We start from the raw sequence: 22983 nt of genomic DNA, 5'->3' as shown, positions 1-22983 counted from the left end.
TGGTGGAAGTTCCAGAGTGTCTCATGAAGCATGTGAATTTACCATTAACAGGGAGAAAGTTCTTGGGAAACTGAAAGGTCTGAAAACAGATAAATAACCTGGACCAGATGGTGTACATCTCAGGGTTCTGAAAGAGGTGGCAGAAGAGATTGTGGAGGCATTAGTAATGATCTCTCAAGAATCACTAGATTCTGGAATGGTTCCGGAAAACTGGAAAATTGCAAATGTCACTCCATTCTTCAAGAACGGAGTGAGGCAGAAGAAAGGAAACAATAGGTCAGTTAGGCTGACCTCAGTGGTTGGGAAGATGTTGGAGTTGATTGTTTAGGATGTGGTTTCGGGGTACTGTACTTGGAGGCACATAATAAAATTTGCCACAGTCAGCATGGTTTCTTCAAGGGAAAATCTTGCCTGACAAATCTGTTGGAATTCTTTGAAGAAATAACAAGCAGGATGGACAAAGAAGAATCAGTGGATGTTGTGTACTTGGATTTTCAGAAGGCATTTGTCAAGTTGCCACACATGAGGCTGCCTACAAGCAATGAGCCCATGGATTCTAGCATGGATAAAAAAGTGGCTGTCTGGCAGGAGGCAAAGTGTGGGATTAAAGGGAGCCTTCTCTAATTGGCTGTGGGAGTCTAGTGGTACTTCATAACGGTCTATGTTCGGGACCGATTCTTTTTACGTTATATGTCAATGATTTGAATGATGGAATTGATGGCTTTGTTGCAAAGTTTGCAGACGATACGAAGATAGGTGGAGGGGCATATACTTTTGAGGAAGTAGAGATGTTACAGAAGGACTTAGACAGATTAGGAGAATGGGCAAAGAAGTGGTAGATGGATACAGTGTTGGGAAGTGTATGGTCATGCACTTTGGTAGAAGAAATGAAAGAATAGACTATTTTCTAAATGGAGAGAAAATATCATAAATCTGAAGCACAAAGGCACTTGGGAGTTCTTGTGCAGGATTCCCTAAAGGTTAATTTGCAGTTTCAGTCTGTGGTGAGGAAGGCAAATGCAATGTTGCCATTTATTTCAAGAGGACTAGAAAATAAAAGCAAGGAAGTAATGCTGATACTTTATGAGGCCTCACGTGGAGTATTGAGAGTAGTTTGGGGCCCCTTATCCTTGAAAAGATGTGCTGAAACTGGAGAGGATTCAAAGGAAGTCCAGGAAAATGATTCCAGGTTTGACCGGCTTGTCATATGAAGAGTGTTTGATGCCTCTGGGCCTGTATTCACTGGAATTCAAAACAATGAGGAGTGACCTCATTGAAATCTATCGAATGGTGAAAGGCTTTGGTAGAGTGGATGTGGAGAGTTTGTTTCTGAAGGTGGGAGAGTCTAAGACCAAAGGACACAGCCTGAGAATAGAGGAATACCCTTTCAGAACAGAAATGAGAAACTTCCTTAACCAGAGAGTGGTGAATTTGTGGAATTTGTTGCCAAAGGCATCTGTGGAGGCCAAGACTTTATTTTTATTTAAGACAGAGGTTGATAGATTTGTGATTGGTCAAGGCATGAAGGGACATAGGGAGAAGGCAGGATATTGAGGCTGAGAGGATAACTGGATCAGCTATGATGTAATAGCGGAGCAGGCTTGATCGGCCAAATAGCCTAATTCCACTCCTATGTCTTGTGGTCTTATAGTCTAATATCTCCAATGGCCCTTTAAGAAAAGAACTTTATTGACTCAGAGATCTGGGGTGCCATGAAGTGACAAGAGCAAATGTTTCTCTCTTCTATCCTCGTTGTAGTTTCACAGATCATTGCAAAAATATTCACACGGGATAAAATTCCTCAATGAAGCTCAGTGATATTGCATAAGTGATTGAGAATGCTCTTCTCTAAATTCCAGCAAAACTGAATAAAATACCACTGACTCTGCATGAAATGTGCTTCGGTTATTTCTTATTTGATCCCCAGGAACAGAGCCAAGTACAAGCTGTAAGAGTCCAGCACTGCAGAAGTGAACTACATGAAATGCTGACTCCATTTTCATCTCCACAGATGCTCTCTGACCTGCGAAGTATTTCCAGACTTCCATTTTTCCGTCAGATTTGCAGTGGTTTGGCTTTTAACCACACACATTAACCTAGCTTGATCATCCCAATCAAAAAAAGATAATGATTAGTTAACAGTCTACACAGAAAACCAAACCACGTTCCTCGGAGCTGTTGGCTTGACTTCATTGCAAGGGTTGTGCTTAGTTTACAGCACAGTCAGACTGCCTTCCAAAGTAGTTCAGAAACTTTAGTAAAAAGGATTGATTAATAGGAAGCAGACAGTTCTGGCATTCGTACCTCTACAAATAAATTAAATGCATCACTGACAGGACAACAGTACCAGTAGTCAGGGAGAGGAACCAGCACTGTTGTTTTTTATTTTGGTTAAAATTTAGACAGAGTCAGACTCATGCATATTCATAAAAGATAATGATATCTCCCAACTTCTATATTCATGACATTAACTTCCACTACACCCCCTCTTTCCAGTTTACTGTTTCTCATCACTGTTTGATTGGAGAATCAAGAACTGGAGGGCTCAGCTTTAAGAGGAGAAGAGAAAGATTTAAAAGAAATTCCGGAAACAACTTTTTTACTCAAAAGGTGGTGTGCATGTGGAATTTGAGGAAATGGTTGAGGCAGATATGACAACAATTTTTAAAAGGTTTTTGGACTGGTTATGGGCCAGATACCTGCAAATTGGGCTGCCTTGGATGGGTATCTTCATTGGTACGGACTACTTGGGCTGAAAGGCCTGTTTGTGTCCTCCAAATCTCATAGAACAGGAAGCAGAAATATGTCTCTGGAAAGATGTAAGCCATCAGAGAAAAAATTATTATTTTTAACATGTAGTTTTTTAAACAAGTATTATGTATAGGTTCTGTCAACAAACAATACCTATCCCTAAAGGGCCTTTTAACATGTAAAATAAAGAGCACTCAGTTGATGTCTGAAGTAAATTAAAATGTTATAACATTTTCCACTGTACTGCAAGCACATTATCTCATCTTGGTAATCCACTTCTTAAACAATAACTTGTGCTTGATTTTCCCAGCAGAAGATGAAGGTGTAGGAAACAGTCTTGGGATTTGCACAATAGCGCAAACAATTCATGGAACTTACTGTAGGAAGTGAGTTCCACTGTGATTAGATGGACTTGTGGTCTTTTCTTTTGTTCTGCCTTCAGAGGGAATACTTGGCTGAAATGCTCCTACGTGACAGGTAATTAAAGCCAAGACATAGTGGAGTTTTTTATGTGAAAGCGAGATTTGTGTGTGTTTATGGAAAGCACCAGGATAATAACAAGGAATGGGTTGCTCAACAAGATTGATGGAAAGCTGTTCACTCTGAAAAATTCGTAAATTGGTTTATTATTGTCACATGTACTGAGGCACAGTGAAAAAACTTTGTTTTGCATGCCATTCATACTGACTGCTTCATTTCAACAGTGCATTGAAGTATCATGTGGGAAGAATAATAACAATGAAGAATAAAATGCTCTAATTACAGAGATATTGCAAGGCAGGCAAACAATAAGGTGTAATGCCCATAATGAGTTGCTTGTGAGGTCAAAAGTCTATCCTATCATACTAGGGGACCTTTCCAATTGCCTTACAGCAGTGGGGAAGAAGTTGTCCTTCAGCCTGCCGGTATGTGCTTTCAGGCTTTTGAATCTTCTGTCCTATGGAAGAGAGAATGTCCCGGGTGGATAGGGTCTTTGATTATGCTGGCTGCTTTACTGAGATGTGACAAGTATAGACAGAGTAGAGGCAGAGCTTCTGTGATGTGCTGAGCTGTGTCCAAAATTCTCTGCAGTTTCTAGCAGCCATGGACAGAGCAGCTGCCATACCATGCCATGATTTGTCCAGTTAGGATGTCTTCGCTGTTGCTTTGAAAAACAATATTTATTTACTTATTGACATATAGCACAGAATAGGCCCTTCCAGCCCTTCGAACCACTCTGCCCAGTAACCCATGATTTAATCCTGGCCTAATCTCGGGACAATTTACTATGACTAATTAACCTACCAACTGGTAGGTCTTTGGACCATGGGAGGGAACTGGAGCACCCAGGGGAAACCCGCGCAGTCACAGGTGGAGCGTACAAACACCTTTCAGGCGCCCCTGTATTGAAGCCAGCTTGCTGGAACTGTAGAGTATTGTGCCACCCCACATTAGTGAGGGTCAGGAAAGACATGCCAAATTTCTTTAGCCCCTTGAGGAAACAGAGATGCTGGTGCACTTTCTTGGCCAAGGTGTCCATGTACTTGGAGCAGGGCAGGTTTCTGGTGACGTTCATTCCTAAATTGTCTTGACCTCAGCACTATTGATGTAAGCAGGAGCAGATAAAGTTCTCTTCCTGAAGCCAATGACTAACTGTTTTGTTTTGCTCACCCTGAGGGAAAGGTTGTTGTCATGACATCATAATACTAAGCTCCTTATCTCTTTCCAGTACTCTGACTCATTGTTATTTGATATACTGCTGAGCACAATCTGCAAACTTGTGGATGGAGTTTGAGTAAAATCTGTCCACAGAGTTGTGATTGTGTTGGGGGTAGAGTAGTGGGCTGAGGATGCAGCCCTGTAGGGGACTAGTGCTGAGAATGATTGTGGCAAATGTGTTGTTGCCTGTCCTCAATGATTGCAGTCTGTTGTTCAGGAAGTCAAGTACCCAGCTGTAAACACAAGCGTTGATTCCCAAGTCTGGTAGTTTGAGCAGAGTTATTTCAAGGTCTTCTGGTCAAGATGGCACAAGCGAACAATGATTGCTTGGGTGGCATCTTCCAGATATGTCAATCCCTTCTGTCAAAGATCCCTTTCAGAGTCGATGCCTCCAGAAGACACAGTACATCATTAAAGACCCTCACACCCTCTCCATGAACTGTTTGTTCTTCTGCCATCAGGCAAACGTTACAGGAGCATCAAAACTAAAACCACAAGGCTACTAAACAGCTTCCTCCCACAGGCAGCCAGACTGCTAAATAGCTGCTCTACCTGACTCTGCTTTTGGACACTTTTAACTTGCACTGGACACTTATAACTTGATTTTAACTGACATGTGGCTGTTGTGTTTTATTATTTAGTGTTGCGTTTGTTATGTTATGATTGCACTGCTCCTGGGAAACGCTGTCTCATTCTGCCCTGCAGAGCTAATGTACAGTTAGAATGACAATAAAGTTTTTTGAATCTCTGAATCTTTTGAATCTTAAATTATTTCACTTTTTCTATGCCTTCTGCTTGGTCTTTTTGTCTTGTTTGTCCTTCAGAGACTGTTAGAGCCTGTGACAGGCAGTTTAGCATTCGATCGAGTGATCTGGCACTCTGCTCTCCCTGGAGAGGACCAAGAGCTGCCTCGAAGAGAAGACCAGAGATGGTCTTGATCGACTCCATTTTGAAGCGTCAAGGAAGATTGAAACATCGAGGCAAATGCGGAGGTCAGTGGTCACTCTCGATGGGCTGACAGTGGTTTGTAGATGGGTCAGCGGTGTTCGGAATTCCACAGGGCAGTGGCATGGCGGTTGCTCTTTGCGGAAGGACAGAGTGACTGCTCTCCTCAGTCCGTGTGGGAGGATGTTTTCTGATTCTGAGATTTATGGTGATTATTGGATTGTAGTTTATATTGCTCTCCTTCAGTTTTCAGCGTTTCCTTTCTTGTTGCTGATGCATGCATGCTTAGACAATAAAGTGAACCTTTGAAGTGATAAAGTGATGGATGTGGAGGCTATGCAAAGGGGATGTGTTGTTAAAAACACAAGAGAAGAAATTGAACCATCAGAATTTCATCCAAAAGGGGAAAGTTTGTGGTGGAAGACTAAAGATATTAAGCACAGAGAATGCCACAGAATTGGCAAAGCAACAGACTGCTACCTGAAAAGTCACTGCTAAGATCTCAACAGCTGCTGAGCCAGGAGATTTGGAAATCACAGGACCACCCACCAACACTGCTTGGTGGCTCAACCTCAGCAAATCATTTAGTCATTTGGATGTATGTCAGAGAGCTTATGTAATTTGAGGATTTGCATAAATGAACCAGAAACAATTGATTTTTCAATGCTATAAGATAAGCTCGCTCAGTAACAGACCACAATGGAGAATGGAGCTCTCTATAAGATATTGGAAAATAGCCGGTAATTCAAATGAAGAACAGGGGTCTTTATTAATAACTTATAGTGCTGCATTATAACTGGTTGCATCACCATCAGGTATGGAGGTGCCACTGCATAAGATTGGAAAAAGCTGCAGAGGGTTACCAACTTGGCCTGTTCCACCATGGGCTCTGGCCTCCCCAGCATCGAGGACATCTTCAAAAATTGGTGCCTCCTTTTTGAGGCATTCGTCATGAAGGACCCTCACCACCCAGGACATGCCCTTTTCCCATAATCACCATCAGGGAGGAGGTACAGGACCCTGAAGGCACACACTCAACATTTTAGGAACAGCTTCTTCCCCTCCATAACCATGAACACTACCTTACTACATTTGCTCTTTTTCTGCTCTACTTATTTATTTTTTGTTGATATTGATTTGATTTGACTTTATTACTTACATCCTTCATATACACAAGGAGTAAAAATCTTTATGTTGTATCTCAGTCTAAATGTGCAATGTGCAATTTACAGTAATTTATAATAAATATTATGTACAACAGGATAGCCAATATAACATAGAAATACAATTGCATCAGCATGAATTAATCAGTCTGATGGCCTGGTGGAAGAAGCTGTCCGGGAGTCTGTTAGTTCTGGCTTTTATGCTGCAGCATTGTTTCCTGGATGGTAGCAACTGTAACAGTTTGTGGTTGAGGTGGCTCAGGTCCCCAATGATCATTCGGGCCCTTTTTACACACCCGTCTTTGTAAAGGTCCTGCATAGTGGGAAGTTCACATCTACAGATTTGCTGAGCTGTCCACCCCACTCTCTGCAGAGTCCTGCGATTGAGGGAAGTACAGTTCCCATACCAGGCAGTGATGCAGCCAGTCAGGATGCTCTCAGTTGTTCCTCTATATATAAAAACAGTTGTGGATTTTGCACACCTATTTTTAAAAAACAAGCAGGTCTTGTTGGGACTTCTCTGCAGAACAGGAGATTGTTTGGGTTATTAGCAACTTAGCAAGGGCCAATAAAAAAGAATTGAGGTGTAGGCAGAGTAGCCATTATGAGAGTGGATCAGGGTTAGAGTCGGAGGCTTTGGCTCATTTAGTTGATTGTAGAACTTAAGCTTAAGAAGTTAGAGCTAAATGTATAAAAAGTGTAGGCAGGATGGTGGTTAAGGCAGTGGAATGCTCCCCCTATATAATGTGTGATTGCAGGGTCTGCCTGATGACTACATTTGCAGGAAGTGCACCCAACTTAACAAGGTCAAGGGATTGGAGCTGGAGTTGGATGTACTCTGGACCATCTGGGAGGCTGAAAGACTCAGGTGAAACTTAAACGGAAGTGGTCACACCCAGAGTGCAGACTTCAGATAGTAGATGGGTGACCACCAAGAGAAGAAAGGGGAGTGCAGGGTTCGTCTATGGCCATTCCCTTCAGCAACAAATATACCCCTTTGGATACTGCTAGGGTGATGACCTGTCAGTGCACAGCAGCAGCAGCCAGGCCAGTGGCACTGTGGCTGGCTCTGAGGCTCAGCGAGTTGGGTAGAGCAATAGTGATAGGAGACTTTATAGTTAGGAGAACGGACCGGAGATTCTGTGGCTGCAAGAGACACCAGAATGGTGTGCTGTCTCCCAGGTGTTAGGGTCCAGGATGTCTCAGTGCAGCTGCAGAATATGTTCAAGGGGGAGGATGAGAAACCAGTGGTCATTCTGCATATTGGCACCAATGGCAGATAATGTGTGAAGAAGTCCTGCACAGTGAGAATAGGGAGTTAGGAAAGAGGCTGAAGAACAGGACCTCCAAAGCAGTCACCTTTGGATTGCTCCTGGTATCAAACTAGTCAAAGCAGGAATAGGATGATAGTATAGATGAATGAGTGGCTGGAGGAACTGGTGCAGGTGTCAGGGTTTCAGGTTCTTGGAAGATTGGAACCTTTTCTGGGGCAGTGATGACCTGTACAAAACGGACAGGTTGCAGCTAAACTGGAGGGGACCTGTTTTGCCTCTTAACTACATATCAATTAAATAAAACATGCACACGGGAAGTGGCTTTAGCTGGTGTATTCACACTGCAACGAGAGACCAAGAGAGAGAGAGAAAATAATGTGCACACATAGACAACAGATCATTGCATAGTGCTGAGGGGAGTCATTGCTCTAAAAGAAATAGATCCATACATTACACTTCCTCCCCCTTTAGATTAATGCAACATAAACTACATATATACAAAACATTCAATTTCCCTTTCATAACCCATAATCAAATAAACATGCCACCATATTCCAAATAAACACAATAATAGTCCATAACTAACTTCACAACACTGAAGATTTAGTCTTTTGGGTGGTGCTCTGTTTCTTTCCGAGTAACACCTCTGGACCTGGGGAGTGGCATCAGGTTTGGTAGGTGTCTTAGAAACAATGACATTCTCATAGCATCTCTGGACCTGGGGAGTGGCATCAGGTGGCTTGTCTAAGACAACAATCTCAGTTGCCAGTGTCGTGTTGCTGTCAGTGACATCATCACTGAGAGAGAAGTCCCGTGGCTGTAATGTGACTGTCTTGTCGGATACAGTCAACTCAAGTGTGTTCTTCAGTTGAGCATCCAGTATCTAGCCCACATGGTGTCTCCATGTGTGATCTCCAACATCCATTGTGTACATCAATGGTCCAGTTGTTGTAGCTACCCTCAGGTATCTGGATATTCACATGCGATGACTTCCTGTCCAACCTCGAAACTCCTTGCTGCTTCACTTGATAACTGGCTGAGCTCTTTATTCTGCACTTCCCTCCGTAGATCTGGTTTCAGGAGGTCTATGCAAGATCTCAGATTCCTGTTCATTGCAGGTGTTTGATTTATCGTCGCAAGAACAGAGCTCTGATACACAAAAAGGAAGCTGTCCACTTTGTGTTGTAGCGAAATGTCTTCCTTGTGTATAGCTGTAATAGACTTCTTGAGTGTTTGGATGAACCTTTCAGCTAACCCATTCATTGCTGGGTGGAGAGGAGCTGACCTGAAATGTTTGACACCATTTTTCTTCATGAATAGTTGGAATTCTTCTGATGTGTATTGTGGTCAGTTGTCACTCACAATTTGTTATGGTAAGCCATTTATGGTGAAGAAAGTCCTTAGGGTGGAGACAGTCTTTGCTGAGGTGGTTGATTTCATTGCTATGAACTCTGGCCACTTCGAATGAGCACCCACAGCAATCAGAAACACGGAGTCCATGAAAACCCCCAACAAAGTCAATAAACAACACACATCAAAGTTGCTGGTGAACGCAGCAGGCCAGGCAGCATCTGTAGGAAGAGGTGCAGTCGACGTTTCAGGCCGAGACCCTTCGTCAGGACTAACTGAAGGAAGAGTGAGTAAGGGATTTGAAAGTTGGCGGGGGCCTGAAACGTCGACTGCGCCTCTTCCTACAGATGCTGCCTGGCCTGCTGCATTCACCAGCAACTTTGATGTGTGTTGCCTGAATTTCCAGCATCTGCAGAATTCCTGTTGTTTGCGTTTAAACAAAGTCAATATGTACTCTTTGCCATGGTGAAGACAGCCACTCCTGATGGTGCTTATGGGGGTGCATTTTGAACTTCTTGGAATCGCAAACAGCTTTTGGCCAAGTCTTCAATCTGTTTATCTATTCCCCGCCACCACACATAACTCGGGGTGAGACTCTTCATCTCAACTGTACCCAGATGTCCTTCATGCAGGTTCTCTAACACTCTGGCGCATAGTTTAGAGGGAACCACAACACAAGATCCACACGTCAGTGTTTTTTGACATACTGACAGTGGGTCTCATCTAACTGAGAACTCTGGAGGCATAGGGCTACCATGAGCTGGCCATCCTTGCATGCTGATGTCATTGACTTTTGACAATGTTGGGTTATTCCTTGTTTCCCTTTGTTTTTCAGAATTTGTTACCGGCAACTGGTCCAGCAATGCTGTGTGGAACACTTCTGCTGGGTCACAGAACGAAGACTTTGCTTCTTCAGTTGCCGACAGTGAAAGATGTGACAAACCATCAGTGTTGTTGAGTTGTTTGAACCCTGTGTCATAAGAGTGGGCTCCTAGGAATAGTGCCCAACGTTGTAACCGGGTAGCAGGCATCAGTGGAGTTCCCTTCCTGGGATTGAAAATGGACACAAAGGGCTGGTGATCTGTCACTAGCATAAACTTTTGTCCACAGAGGTAGCGCTGGAAGTTTTTTATTCCCCATACTAGACTAAGGGTCTCTCGGTCAATTTGTGCATAGTTGCCTACTGCGCTCGTCAGTGATCTTGAAGCAAAAGCAATCAGACATTCAGATCCATCTTTCATAATGGTGACAAAATGGCCCCAATGTCATAAGGGGACACGTCGCATGCCAGTCTAATGAGCAACGACGCATCATCATGGGTGAGCAGTTCGTCTGATGTTATTAGTCTTCTTGTTTCCTTGAAACGGAGAGTGGTGCGGACAGCCCAGCGCATCTGTAGATGTGAACTTCCCACTATTCAGGACATTTACAGAGACAGGTGTGTAAAAAGTGCCCGAGGGATCATTGGGGACCCCAAGTCATCCCAATCACAAACTGTTCTAGATACTACCATCCGGGAAATGGTACCGCAGCATAAAAGCCGGGACCAACAGGGTCTGGGCCAGTTTCTTCCACCAGGCCATCAGACTGTTTAATTCATGTTGATGCAACTATATTTCTATGTTATATTGACTGTCCTGTTGTACATACTATTTATTATAAATTACTATAAATTGCATATTGCACATTTAGACAGAGATGTAACGTAAAGATTTTTACTCCTCATGTATATAAAGGATGTAAATATTAAAGTCAATTCAATTCAATACAATGCTCTTTCACATCTTTCTGACCATTCCCACTTTGCTTCTGTCTGTAAAAGTGCATTCAGTGGGTGCAGCACTTTAGCAGTATTTGAGAGAAACTGGTGATAGTAGTTTACAAGGCCTAAGAATGACCTGAGATGTGAAATGATTTACAGTTTGGGTTCCTGTAGCACTGCTTCAATCTTTTCTAGTGACTTAGGTAAGACAGGCTTGTCAATGATAGGTGCACAAGAGAAGATTTCATTCTTGGAAACTCATTTCTCTCTCTTTGTGCACAGACCATACTATCTCAGGCTGGTCAGCACTTTACCAAGGATCTGGAGGATCTCTTCATCAGGCTTGCCAGTCACAATGATGTCATCAAGGTAACACTGAAATATCTTGGATCACTTGGTCTATTGCACTTTGCAAAATAGCTTGAGTTGATAAAGCAAGAGACAAGGCGATTATACTGGAACAGTCCATTGTCAGTGTTGTGGGGAACTTCCTATTTGGCTCCTCAGTCTCCATTTGCAGGTAGGGTTGTGACAAGTCAATCTTTGAAAAATCTCTTCCCGCTGGCCAAAGATGCAAAAATGTCTTCTATTCATGGTAGGGGATACTGCACTGTATGCAGCACAAGGTTGATGCTCACTCTAAAATCTCCACATATGTGAACGGCTCCAGCCTTCCCTTTCTTGATCACTGGGACGATGGGTGTGGCCCAATCACGCTACTCAACTTTGGAGAGAATTCCAAATGCCTCCAAGCTCTAAAGTTCAGCATCCACTTTGGGACATAGTGCCTTAAGTCACTGGGCGTGCTTTATGGAATTTTGAATTTGCTGTTTCACCCAGTTCAATTCTGGCCTTCATGCCTATGAGTTTACCAATACTCTTCTCAAGCATCTTTTCATTATCTAGGTAATGATAGAAATCTAGAAGATTATTAGGCTAGCAGGAAGGAGCTTAAGAATGAAATTAGGAGAGCCAGAAGGGGCAATGAGAAGGCCTTGGCGGACAGGATTAAGGAGAACCCCAAGGCATTCTACAAGTATGTGAAGAGCAAGAGGATAAGACGTGAGAGAATAGGACCAATCAAGTGTGACAGTGAAAAAGTGTGTATGGAACCGGAGGAGATAGCAGAGGTACTTAATGAATACTTTGCTTCAGTATTCACTACAGAAAAGGATCTTGGCGATTGCAGGAATGATTTACAGTGGATTGAAAAGCTTGAGCATATAGACATTAAGAAAGAGGATGTGCTGGAGCTTTTAGAAATCATCAAATTGGATAAGTCACTGAGACCGGACGAGTTATACCCTGTGGGAGGTGATGGAGGAGATTGCTGAGCCTCTGGCGATGAACTTTGCATCATCAATAGGGACAGGAGAGGTTCCAGAGGATTGGAGTGTTGTAAATGTTGTTCCCTTATTCAAGAAAAGGAATAGAGATAGCCCAGGAAATTATAGACCAGTGAGTCTTACTTTAGTGGTTGGTAAGTTGATGGAAAAGATCCTGAGAGGCAGGATTTCTGAACATTTAGAGAGGCATAATATGATTAGGAATAGTCAGCATGGCTTGTTTTATCTCTCTGTACTGTTGTTGGAGGGGAATGGAGTCATCGACACTAAGGTTTTCTTCTTTTCCATTTTTAAGTTGTTAGTTTTGCCCAAGTCTTTTAGTTTAGTTGTTTAATTCTGTTTTTCTTTGGGGATGGGGTTTGTTTTTTTTTGTTTTGTTTTTTTTTTCTTTTTCATGATTTTTTTTCCAGTTTTTTTTTTGCTTTGTATTATCCATTGTTAGTTCTACATGATTGGGAGCTTTGTTAATTTACACTATTTGGTTTTGCAATTACTTTTTTAAGTGTAACAATATATCTCCTACTATTTGTATTATTGCTATGTTTTGTTTCTATATTTTGAAATTAATAAAAAGATTGAAAAAGAAAGGAATAGTCAGCATGGCTTTGTCAAATGCAGGTCGTGCCTTACAAGCCTGATTGAATTTTTTGAGGATGTGACTAAACACATTGACGAAGGTAGAGCCGTAGGTGTAGTGTATATGGATTTTAGCAAGGCATTTGATAAGGTACCCCATGCAAGACTTATTGAGAAAGTAAGGAGGCATGGGATCCAAGGGGACATTGCTTTGTGGATCCAGAATTGGCTTGCTTACGGAAGGCAAAGAGTGGTTGGAGATGGGTCATATTCTGCATGGAGGCCAGTGACCAGTGGTGTGCCTCAGGGATCTGTTCTGGGACCCCTTCTCTTTGTGATTTTTATAAATGATCTGGATGAGGAAGTGGAGGGATGGGTTAGTAAATTTGCTGATGACACAAAGGTTGGGAGTGTTGTGGATAGTGTGGAGGGCTGTCAGAATTTACAGTGGGACATCGATAAGATACAAAACTGGGCTGAGAAGTGGCAGATGGAGTTCAATCCAGATAAGTGTGAAGTGGTTCATTTTGGTAGGTCAAATACGATGGTGGAATATAGTATTAATGGTAATACTCTTGGCAGTGTGGAGGACCAGAGGGATCTTGGAGTCTGAGTCCATAGGATACTCAAAGCTGCTGCGCAGGTTGACTCTGTGATTAAGAAGGCATACGGTGCATTCGCCTTCATCAACTGTGGGATTGAGTTTAAGAGCCAAGAGGTAATGTTACAGCTATATAGGACCCTGGTCAGACCCGAGTTGGAGTACTGTGTTCAGTTCTGGTCACCTCACTACAGGAAAGATGAGGAAACTATAGAAAGGGTGCAGAGGAGGTTTACGAGGATGCTGCCTGGATTGAGGAGCATGTCTTATGAGGAAAGGTTGAGTGAACTCGGCCTTTTCTCCTTGGAGCGACGGAGGATAAGAGGTGACCTGATAGAGGTGTATAAGATGATGACAGCATTGATCATCTGGATTGTCAGAAACTTTATCCCAGGACTGAAGTGGCTAACACGAAAGGGCACTATTTTAAGGTGGTTGGAAGTAGGTACAGAGGAGATGTCAGGGGTAAGTTTTTTACACAGAGAGTGGTGAGTGTGTGGAATGGGCTGCTGGCGACGGTGGTGAAGGCTGATACAATAGGATCTTTTAAGAGACTCCTGGATAGGTTCATGGAGTTTAGAAACATGGAGGGCTATGGGTAACCCTAGGTAATTTCTAAAGTAAGTACATGTTCAGCACAGCATTGTGGGCCAAAGGTATTTTGCTGTAGGTTTTCTATGTTTCTATGTTCCAATAGTCTGCACTATTGTTCCTATTTAGATAATAGTCCACTCTATTAGTCAGCCTCTGAAATTATAGACAAACCAGATCCTGTGTCCAGTTCCATTTTATGTTTTACCACAGACACATCTATTGTGATCCATTTGATACTGTGATCTGCTTCAGTAATACTATGCAATTCTATGTATGACAGCTCACCTTTATCTGACTCTGTGTTGTCTGATTTTGTTTCACATTTGGTTACTTTATTCATTTGCTTAGTTTTGTGTTTGAAACTTTTCACTCATTTGTGCTTTTTGTCTGCCTTGCACACTCTCTCTATGTGACCTTGTTGGTAACACTTTCTGCAAACTTTTTCTTTGAACCAACAGTCATTTGCTTAATGGGAGGATTTGCCACATGGATAACATTTTTGTTTTTTTGCACCATTCAGCGACATTTTGTGCATTTCACATTCCAAACTCCTTTTTGGTATTTCTGCTGCATCCTTTGCTGCAGTCTCTAATGATACTGCAATGGTCCATGCCCATTCTAAGATTAGGTCTCTTTCTGCTTGTAACCTCTTTTGAGTGCTTTGACTCTGCATGTCACATACAAGCCTGTCCCATAATGCATCAGAAAATCCATCTCTCAAGTCACAGTACTGGGAAAGTTTCATAGTTCTGCAATGTATTCAGAAGTGCTTTCATCCTTTGACCAGTTCTTTTCAAAAATGTAAACACCCCAGCTATTATCAGTGATTTAGGGCTCAAGTGATTTTGTAAAATTTTAACAATTTCGTCAAACATTCTGCTTGCAGGCTTTTCAGGGGTACTAAGCTGTTTAAGAGCAAAACGTCCTGGGTCCCATTAAGCTAAGAAACCTGAGGGCTTTTTTTTCTCCTCCACGTTGTTTACGTTACAATACAGTTCCACCCTCTCGATATACAACTCCCAGCCTTCCTTAGCACTATCAAATTCATCAATTTTCCTGACTGAAGCCATCACGACATTATTTTCAATTTAACTTTACTAGTTGTGCATCTTTCACTGTGTACTATGCAGTATATTCACACGTACCTTCATTAGCGTTGATGTGTGACGGTCTTCCATACTGTTTAACTCTCACTGTTTTATCCCGTAACCGTCAGTGCAGTTGGTGATATTCTCTGGTATTCCAGTTTGTCCTCGTTGCCAGTTTGTTGTTTCTGTGCAACCCATATAAATTAAATAAAAGCATGAAAGCTGGAGGTAGTTTTAACTAGTGTATTCATATAGCAGTGAGAAGAGGGAGAGACAGACAGACAGACAGACAGTGCACATGCGTGGACAACAGATCAATATATAGTGCTGAGGGGTGTCATTGCTGTAAAAGAAATAGATCCATACATTACAGAACCAATATCCTCGCTGGGAGGTTTGCTGGTACTAGCTGATGGTTTAAACTAATTTGGCAAGGCAGTGGTCAAGGGGACTTACTCTGGTTGGATTAGTGGTATTCCACATAGGACTGCTGTTTGCCATATATACAAATGACCTGGATGAAAGTGTTGATGGGTGGGCTAGTAAGCTTGCAAATGATAAAAAGATTGGTGGCGTTATGAATAATGTAGAAGACTGGCAAAGAATAAAGCGGGATATAGATCAGAGAAATGGCAGATGGACTTTAACCAGGCCAAAAGTGAAGTGTTGCACCTTCGTAGCTCAAATACAAAGGGACTGTACCAAAGGAGTATGGTGCTCTTTGATGAGCAGAGAGATTTTGGGGTCCAAGTTCATAGCTTTCTGAAAGTGACTCACAGGTTGCTAGGGTAGTTAAGAAGGCCTTTATTAGTCAAGTCATTTTGTTCAAAAGTCAGGAAGTTATGTTACAGCTTTATAAAACTCTAGTTAGGCCGCATTAGGAGTACAGGTTTCCCCCGCCATCCGAAGGTAGAGCGTTCCTATGGAATGGTTCGTAAGCCAAAACGTCGTAAAGCGAAGAAGCAATTACCATTTATTTATATGGGAAAATTTTGTGAGCGTTCGCAGACCCAAAAATAACCTACTAAATCATGCCAATAACACATAAAACCTAAAATAACAGTAACATATAGTAAAAGCAGGAATGATATGATAAATACACAGCCTATATAAAGTAGAAATACTTTTTCACAATCATTACTGAACTGTTCTCCGTAGCGAAAATCTCACGCAAGCGCCGTCGGCAGAAAATCTCACGCAAGCGCTGTTGGCAAGAACAATCTATCCAGTAACCTTTAAACTATGAAGCTGCCAAGTCATACCAAATAATACGTAAAAATACACAGCCAATATAAAGTAGAAATAATGTATGTACAGTGTAGTATCACTTACCGGAATTGGGACAGTGCCGAGCACACTGATGATAGTGTATTAGACTGAGTCATTGCAGGTTGGGTGGTGCAGTGGCCCCCACCCTCCAGGCCACCGAGCGATACATTGCCGTGAAGCAATGTATCCAGCGGTAGCCGGGAGGCACACAGCACATCGTTAAGAAAAAAGCCGAAATAAACATGCTAATTAATTAGGTGCTGCCCAGCACGTAATTGTCAGCCCAGATCAGTGCCGATTTCCGATTGCGTTGTCTCTGATCTGGGCCGACAATTACGTGTCGGCGGCACCTAATTAATTAGCATGTTTATTTTGGCTTTTTCTTAAAGATGTGCTGTGTGCCTCCCAGCTACCTTTGTATTCTCTGCGAATTGGTATCTGTCTGTGGCCTGGGTGTTGGGGTGGTGGGACACTGGGGCGTCATCTGTTTCCATGAGGGCAGGCAGCTCATCTTCTCCTATGACTGCTCACCTTGATGTCGAAGGTCGAGGTTCGTCGTCTGCTGTGAATGATGTGGAAGGCTTGCTTGACTGCTGAGCCTCGCGCATTTTTCTATCACACAGTTCTTTGTAGGGACTCAAACCATCCTGCAGATATCCCCTAAACCTACGTACCCTTTCAAAATTAAAGTCGTACTTTATCATTACTCATTTGTTTTCGATTGTTATCCTTTTTTCTTCCAATTGCATCAGCTCTTCATCTGTCAGTTCTTGGTCATGGGATGCCAAAACCTCTTCAACATCATGTTCGTCAACTTCCACAAGCCAAACTCACGTTGTCCTTACTTCGCTCACCATGATTGAAACGCTTAATTATATCTAGTTTTACGCTAAGTGTAACACCCTTACGAGCTCTTTCAGGCTTTTCCGACACCTTAGAACTCATCTTGCTAATGGCTGCTCAATGAAACGTGTTTAAGCAATGCCGTTCCGAATCCGGGGGAGAGTGGCTGCTCAGGGCGTGCGCTGCCTTTTATCGCGCGCTGATTTTTTTATCGCGTGCTGCTTTTTTTTCGTAACAGTGAAAACACCCCTGAAAGCGAAAACAGGGTACTAATGTAGGTCTTTCGTAACAGTGAAGTTTCGTAAAGTGAACATTCGAAAAGTGGGGGACACCTGTATTGCATACAACCCCATTGTAGGAAGGATGTCGAGGTTTTGGAGGGGATGCAGAAGAGGTTTACCATAATGTCTCCTGAATTAGAGGTCATATGCTATAACGAGAAGTTGGACAAACATGGGTTGTTTTCTCTGGAGCGATGGAGGCTGAGGGGAAATCTGACAGAAGTTTACAAGATTATGAGAGGCATAGAGTAGACAGACAATATCTTCTTCCAAGGATTGAAATGTCTAATACCGGAGGGTGTGTACTTGAGGTGAGAGAGGGTAATTGCAAAGGAGATTTACCTGGAGAGTGGTGGGTGCCTGGAATGCACTGCCTGGAGTGGTGGTAGAGGGAGATGTTCAAATATACATTTCTTATTGTAATTTATGGGGTTTTTATGTATTGCACTGTACATCTGCTCCAGAACAACAAAGTTCATGACGTATGTCAATGATATGAAACCTGATTTTGATTCCTTGCTGAGGTAGACTCTAACATTTTGCAACGACAGAAAGTAGTTAGTCACATGATACAAAGTGATACAACCATAAAACAAAGAGCAATGTAACCATATGCGATGTGTGTTACGGAAGCCATGTCAGATACCTTTGGAGTGAAGATCCTAAGCCAAGCCACAGCTTGCTGCTCTACTCATTGTATATGTGCTGATTATGATGAAAAACTATACATGAACAGGAGAAAGAATGACAAACAGCCAATGTACAAAAGAAGATAAACTATGGAAATAAAATAATCCTGAGAACATGAGTTGTAGAAAGTCATTGAAAGTGAATTGGTAGGTCATAGAATCAGTTCAGATTAGTGGTGATTGAAATTATCCATGTGGGTTCAGGAGCCTGATGTTTGTGGGTTAATAATTGTTTCAAGCTGAAGGGCCTATTTCTATCATGTATATCACTATTACTCTAAAAATCCCTGATTAGTCAGAAAAGAAGAGACCACTTTTGAAGAAAATCTTCTCTCTCTGGCAAAGAGGAAAGTACAAAAACTGTCTTTTGGATATTGTGACTGAACCCTGCTTTTGACAACAGCTGCAATTCGTGCGAACATATTCACAGTTCAAAGATTCCTAAGTCACTTAATGTCCCATGAAAAATAAAACCTATTAAAAAGATTAATCTCAGCCCAAGGGATCACCAATGATGATGTTATTCTCCAAGGTACAAAGACTTGATTTTGCTGTGAATTGATGTGAAATGATAGATTGATTGCCAGGCCTCAGGAATTTGTTTGTACAATTTTGTACTTTTGGTCAAAAGCAGGAGGTTGTTACATGGCTTTATGTCTATTGCTAATCACAAAGGGGGCAGCACAGAGAATTTGTTTCAGCAGGCCAGCGTTTCTGAGATTACCATGGCTTCTCATTGCTGGTATGTACTCCTGTGCCCTGATGTACTGCCCACCCAAATAACCCAATTTACTCCTTCCACTCATCAATTCCCACCCGTCCTCACCAATCCTCTTTCAGTGCTTTGGAGACATATATTTCAGCTGGTCACACTCTAAAGAAACAATAAGGACTTTGCCACACCTGCATCTTCTATATTCTTATCAGCTCCGGTGACTGAAGTGTAACTGCATAATTTACCGTACATTCGGGCAGATGTACATTTCTGTCATGTATTGAAATTGTAAGGTCAGTTAATGTAGCTTGACACTTGTCAAGTTTGGTGATGATTTCGTTAGAACAACATATGATGTGAGGGAGCATGGACACATTCTAAGCATGAATCATTGAGTTAGTTAGTGATATATGCACTAACTAAGTACTGAGCTAGGTTGCAAATACACAACAGTATCGTGCACATTTCTCTCATGGGGCATTTCCTCCTTCAGTTCCCAGCATCTGAAGATTAAGATATAACTTATGAAACAAAAAGCTGCCTCAGTGTACCGTCATTACCCAGGTGACAGTCATTGCAGGAGGCATGTCCTCCCATACTGAAATGTTTCTGATGATGTTGCATCAACCTACTTGCTTGGAAATTGCACTCCAATGCACCAGGGGCAAAGGTAGAATTCAATTCTCATTGTGTGTCTCGAATTCTTTGCTTCCAGTTTTCCAGTTTTCCTAACATAAGAGGAGATTTAAAAAGCCTGTTCTTCCCAAAGCTGCAAGACATTTTGCATTCTTAACTAAAACGCAATGATTTCGATGCACAATGCTTCCGATGGTTCCAATTTACTTCCCACCATAGATGCTGCCTGGCCTGCTAGGTTCCTCCAGTGCTTTTTGTGTTTTACTCCAAAGCACAATCGGCCTTCCAACTGAACCTCTTCAACTGGTTTGCCATGAGAGGAGAGGTTGAATAGGCTGGGCTGATTTGGCCAAATTTAGAAGAGTGAGTGTCAAACTCAGTGGAACTTGAAAAATACAGGAACCAACTGACAGGGTGAGTGATCCTCTATCTCCTGGCTGAGGAATCTAGAACCAGGAGTCAGAGTATGAAATGGAAATGGTGATGATTTATTATTGCCATATTACTGAGTCAAAATGGTTGTTATGATGCGTCTACTGTGATAGTGCAGTGGGTAGTGCTTGTCGCTCTCATTTTCAGCTTCCACCGCTGGCTGGCAGTCTTGCGAAAAGGAGAGCTGAATGTGTAAGTCTCTCCCTGCAGGTACACAGCCTCTCCAACAGTAATCTTCATGTAGTGCCTCCTCGCTGGCGACACACGGAAACTAGGCTCCTTTCAGATTCAGGCTGAACTACAGAGGACGGGGAGGAGGTCTGGCCCCTGTATACGTAGCATGCAGGCCCACCAGTGTGTGGACACACCCTGGTGCCTCATGAACCAGATCCCCAGCTATGGGTAAATAGCCCCACTGCCTTGTGGGCAGCCTCGGAAGAGACAAAAGCTACGGGAGTAAACCCAGTCAGCAAATCTGGAGTGGAGCCCCTAAGGGTTCTTCTGGAGTCAAAAATGGCCGAGCAGTCTTAATTCCAAGATTTCAGTTTATTTTAGAGTATAAACTGGCATACAAATAGTAAGCAAGGTAAATAAGGAGCTGACAAACAATGCTAAGAGGGGAATTAATGCTTAGTGGTGTAAGACAAAGGAATAAAAGATGGCACTTTTGAAAAATCTATCAGTTTTATAGATAAGGTAAAGAAAATTCCTTAGATGGTGATGAATTAATTAGTAGGCTACATAATTAAAACAAGTACATCGTGTAGGTGATATGCTAATATGTAGCCAATGAAAAATGAGAATGGTGATACACCATTAGTTTAGCTGCTTTACCGTCTTCTGTCATTGAGTGTGAAAAATACATGATTTTGTTATAAAGTAAAAATCTTATAGAAAGTATTCCTAGTGGTATCCGTTAGTCTTGTGAGACCATGGATCTGTACCTGGAAAGTCTTGCTTCAGCCTGTGTTAGAGCAGCATCTGTTGTGGCTGTAGAGGCCCACACGGGAGTGATAGTCTCGGCTGCATGGACTGCATTTGAAGGCACTGTCCTCCAGTGTTGTCTTGGTGCTGTTTTTCTGGTGAGTGCGCTTTTCTCCAGCAGCAAGCCTCAGCTTCTCTTCTCCTCTTTTTAGACCTCTGTGTAGTTCCAGCCTCCAGCGAGAGCAATTGCTTGCGATGTCCTTCCATCTCTCGATGTTCTCCCACCTCTCGATGTTCATGTTCAGTGACTTCACGTCTCTCTTGCAGACATCTTTGAAACCAAGATGGGGCCGCCCTTGTGCTCTCTTGCTGGAGGCCAGTTGCCCGTACAGCAGGTTTTCCGGGATCCTCCTGTCTGACATGCAGTGTATGTGGCCCAGCCTGCAGAGACGGCGTTGTTGGAGCAGGGTGAAGAGGCTGGATATCTGGGCGTGGGCCAGGACCTCATTGTTGGTGACTTGGTCAGTCCACGTGATGTCCAGGATGCGTCTCAGGCTGCGAAGGTGGAAGGCGTTGAGATGCCGCTCTTGTCTGGAGCAGAGGCTCCAGGTCTCGCTGCCGCAAAGCAGTGTGCTGAGGATGCAGGCCCGTAGACTGCAACCTTGGTGTGCGTCGTCAGCCTTCTGTTCTCCCAGACTCTTCTTGTCAGCCTGGCGAATGTTCAGGCTGCTCGTCTGATCCGTCTGTTGATCTCGGGGTCTAGGGAGAGGCTGTCCGTGATGGTGGAGCCAAGGTATGTAAACTCGTGAACTATCTCCAGCTCGTAGTTGTTGATGGTAATGGCAGGGGGATGCTCAACGCCTTGGCCCAACACGTTGGTCTTCTTCAGGCTGACGGTCAAGCTGAAGTCCTGGCAGGCTCTTGAGAAGCTGTCCATGAGGTGTTGCAGTTGCTCTTCAGAGTGTGTTGCCAGTGCTGCATCGTCTGCAAACAACATGTCCCTGATGAGTACTTCACGAACCTTGGTTTTCGCCCTCAGCCAGGACAGACTGTACAGCCTCCCGTCTGATCTGGTGTGGAGGTAGACACCAGCAGTTGATGTTCCAAAGGCGTGTTTCAGCATGACTGCGAAGAAGATGCTGAACAGGGTGGGGGCAAGCACACAGCCCTGCCTCACACCGCTGCAGATGTTGAAGGCCTCCGACGAAGAGCCGTCGAACTGAACGACACCCTTCATGTCTGTGTGGAATGATTGAACTATCCTGAGGAGCCTCGGGGGACAACCAATCCTGGCGAGGATTTTGAACAGACCGTCTCTGCTCACAAGGTCGAAGGCCTTCGTAAGGTCAATGAAAGCGACGTAGAGTGGTTGTCTTTGCTCTCTGCATTTCTCTAGTAGCTGTCAAAGGGAGAAGATCATGTTGATTGTGGAGCGTTCTGACCTGAAACCGCACTGAGACTTGGGATATACCCTTTTGGCTATTTTCTGCAGTCTGTTCAGGACCATGCGGGCGAAGACCTTCCCAATGATGCTCAGCAAGAAGATTCCCCTGTAGATGTTACAGTCGCTTCTGTCCCCTTTGTTCTTATATATGGTGACAACGTTGCAGTCTCTCATGTCCTGCGGCACTGCTCCCTCTATCCAGCACTGGCACAGTAGTTCGTGCAGGTGGTTTCGCAGGATGCCCTTTACATATTTGATGGCCTCTGGTGGAATGCCATCCAATCCTGGTGCCTTCCCAGTGGGCAGGCTGTCGATGGCTTTACTCAGCTCTTCAGCAGTCAGCAATGCATCAAGTTCCTCCATGACAGGCAGGCATTCCCCGGCGTCTAGCGCGTTGTCTGAGATGCTGTTTTCTCTGGAGAAGGGTTCAGAGTAATGCTCCACCTGTCTCTCCATCTGCTTGACTTTGTCATTGATGGTCTCGCCTGTTATGGTTTTCAATGGTGCCGTCTTGCTCTGGGTTGGCCCGATGGCTTTCTTGATCCCCTCGTACACTCCACAAATGTTGCCTGTGTCCAATGATGACTGAATGCTTTCGCATA

Source organism: Mobula birostris, chromosome 3 (genome assembly GCF_030028105.1).
Source record: "Mobula birostris isolate sMobBir1 chromosome 3, sMobBir1.hap1, whole genome shotgun sequence".
NCBI classification, from domain to species: domain Eukaryota; kingdom Metazoa; phylum Chordata; class Chondrichthyes; order Myliobatiformes; family Myliobatidae; genus Mobula; species Mobula birostris.
The sequence above is the reverse complement of the archived record's forward strand: the minus strand, read 5'-3'. Positions refer to the sequence as shown.